The 3,324-nt window shown below is 39.6% G+C and overlaps 1 pseudogene; it reads right to left on the bottom strand.

Annotated features, from left to right (window-relative positions):
* Positions 1-698: 698 nt before the first annotated feature.
* Positions 699-3,324, bottom strand: part of LOC119357364 — a 3,917-nt pseudogene continuing 1,291 nt past the window's right edge.

The following is a 3,324-nucleotide window of genomic DNA, read 5'->3' as shown; positions in this document are numbered from 1 at the left end:
GGAACGTGTATCACAGAAGCAACTCCAGATCAAGTTTATCTCATCTAAGGATCAACTTGCAGACATCTTCACTAAACCTTTACCGCTGCCACAGTTTGAGGCTTGTAGGCGCAATCTTACCCTTCTCAGTTCTTTAGAAAGTGGCTAAGATTGAGGGAGGGTGTTAGACTATGTATAGCTTCTGTACCTATGTACGTATATGGTACATATTGTAACACAACCATTATATATAATGAGATAAGCCACCCCTAGAGGGTTGTGCTAGTTCCCCAAAACTTATTGTCTTACAGCATGTAGACCATCACTCTCTTGACAAACTTTGATGCTGCTATTCAGTCTCTGGAGAAACTTTCATGTGCTATGTTGTCGACTTATTTATGAGATTATGCCTTAAATTATGAGATTATGGCTTAAGTTATATCATGGTGACTTATTTATGAAATTATAGCTTAAATTATGATATTGTGGCACTACCAATATTGTAATCTGTTGTTTGGTATACAAGATTATATATAACTATCATGAAAACTGGTCTTGGAAGGCATGCATGCGTGTAAATGACATCTTGGATCCAGATCAGTACCAGCAGTCAAACAAGAGTTTACACAATCTTTGCAACTAAAATTGTCGACGATACAAATGCGTACAAACCCCTACCAAAGACTCCACACGATTGTACAATTTACCAGAGGTGCTGCCTACTTATTCTGATACAACAGCTGTACCCTTTTCTCGTCACGGAAAATAATCACAAGAACTAAATATATTAACAATAAAGTTTGTATTACTCGCCACCAGCGAGAGCGCTGCTGCTAACAGGATAACAAATGTAGTAGAGCACGGCTGGCTCGCCATTTTGTTCCAATGGTTAAGAGGGTGACCGGGGACTGGCACAGCAACCGAATCTGCAGCAGTTTACACAAAAACAAAAATTTCTGGAACATCCACCTTACATCATCACGAGCTCTGTTTGGCGGTGAATTTGGAGTATCCAGTCCATGTAACTGCTTGTTTCAGCCATCTGATCCTCGACGAGATTGGACAGAAGTAGGAAGCCTTCTCTTGGCTGCTCACCTTGCCGTACCACGCGGGGCAACTGGTAACATGAAGAATCCCTCTCCCTTAGGGTTCTTAGTACTGCCATGAAGTTTCTCGAGTGATTGTTGTCACATTCTCTCAACTGAATCTGCAAGAATCTAACGTGGTATTGCATTACATGTTAAAAGTGAGTTTTTCATCTACTAAAAATACTGGATTCTCATCCCAGAGGATATCAAAGGTATTTTTAAGAACAGACTAAAAAAGAGAAATGTCATGATACACTGTCAATTTATTTGAGTTTTGTTTGAGAGAGCGGGAAAACAATATAAGGGCAGAAAGGGGAATAAAGTACTCCCTCGGATCCAAAATAAGTGTCGTGGTCAAATTTGAACTAAAACCCCGACACTTTTTTGGATCCGAGGGATTAAGTCCCAAAGTCAGGATTATATTGTTCACCAGAGTAAAGAAGGGTACCTTTGATAGATCAGGGAAGTTTGACAGGCTGACTCCAAGAATGTCGTTCATGAGCTCAGGCTGGAGCATTCTACCCAACCATACTAGGAAGGTGAAGCCATCATCGATCCTGTCTGGTTCCTGAAAATCATGACATATATTTCAGTTAGAAAAAAAAATGAATATGCTGAATTAAACAAAATGTTAACTTCGAATGTACCAATCAAATCAGCTCATTTCAATTAATGCTTACTGTGCATGTTGGCTCTACAATGTATAATAGAAACTTAATTTTGAAAAAGGAACTTGATGTTAAGGCCCTACCAAACCTTCATATCAAACATAACTAATAAAAACATCTAGAGGTTACGTATTTATTTTGCTTAATACCATGCCAGATGTGGCTGCAAATTTTTAAGATAAGAAATTATTGTAAGGCCTACCGAACTAATTGAGCAGACTAACTACACTGGTTCTTTCCATCCAAACAAACGGAACTGGCATTATCTTTATTCTCCCTAGTTGATTTACATAGTTTCAAAATCACAAGTCTACAAGTAGCTCTGATTAAAAGGAACTTAATCAGCTTAGTTGCAAGGAAATACTGCATACCATTGTCACTACTTCATCAAGCAGCCTTCTTGCAGGCAGTATCATCATACTGAAACCAGCAGCCCAGCGTTCATCAAGAGAGACATCAGCATAACCACCACGCAGAGCAAGGGATTTGCATAAGGCCAGGATGTATAATGGCAAGTATCTTAATGATTCTGGGTATATCAGTCTCCCGCCTATGCGATGTTGTACAACATATAGGTTCCGGTATTCCTTCAAACTTCTCGGAAGCTTTAACTGTAATTGTTGCCGGACACTGTCCAGCTTATCAGACAGTGAGTTTTCAACAACTGCAGGATAACGGTTATTAGTAATAAAGTGATCTCAGTCATGTATATTGACATTTATGGAGGGAAGAGCAGCAATCTAGTACAAACCGATTCTAGCCAGCATTGACACAATGGCACCAGTATCTGCTTGACGATACATCTCACCAAGATCTGTGACCACAGGTGCAGCTGCCGTATGCACCCTGATACGTCTTTCACCAGAAGATGGTGTATATCTGATGGTGGTTAAGGACACAAGAACCACACTCGTAAATAATATTGTGAAAAATAAAAGCCCAATGACAAAAGGCGGCATCAAACATCATATGCAGGAGGTGATTTGACAAGAAAAAAGGTGTTTCGGATCTCTCATAAGTGAAAATAAAATATTCTAAAGCACGATGAGGGTTACAGTCCTACTCTCTACTGACAAACCATATTCATGGATTTAGCTATCACCAAACTAAGAGCAAAGGAAACCTTGAGAAAGGTGCTCCTTGGACATTTTGTTAAGTTATCATTTGTAATGCACTAGTCGACTTTCTCAATGAAATGAAGATATGGAGAGCAGTGCATAAGCAAGTTCACAGGAAAGGATACAGCAACGCCACTTGAAAGTATACAGTCTGCGTGGTCATTAGGGTCTCCACTAGAGACAGTTGCATAGCAAAAGCTTTATCAGCATCAACAGCTGGAAGAGCTAACAAATCTGTGGACCTTAGCACCCTGATATGTTATGAAACGCACCCCTGAAAAACATTGTGTCATGAGAGTTAGGTTCAATAAACTAACAAGGTAAGGAAATATATAGGAAGATGATAAACATGCAGCTGTGGATACAAATCTAAAACCTTTTCCACATCTGATACGCATTACAGATTCCCAAGCAGTCTCCCGAGTAAGGTCTCTGCTAAGCTCATGTTTAAGTTTCTCCCCGTTTTTTTTT

Source organism: Triticum dicoccoides, chromosome 2A (assembly GCF_002162155.2).
Source record: "Triticum dicoccoides isolate Atlit2015 ecotype Zavitan chromosome 2A, WEW_v2.0, whole genome shotgun sequence".
NCBI classification, from domain to species: domain Eukaryota; kingdom Viridiplantae; phylum Streptophyta; class Magnoliopsida; order Poales; family Poaceae; genus Triticum; species Triticum dicoccoides.
This window is presented reverse-complemented; position numbering and strand designations above follow the sequence as displayed.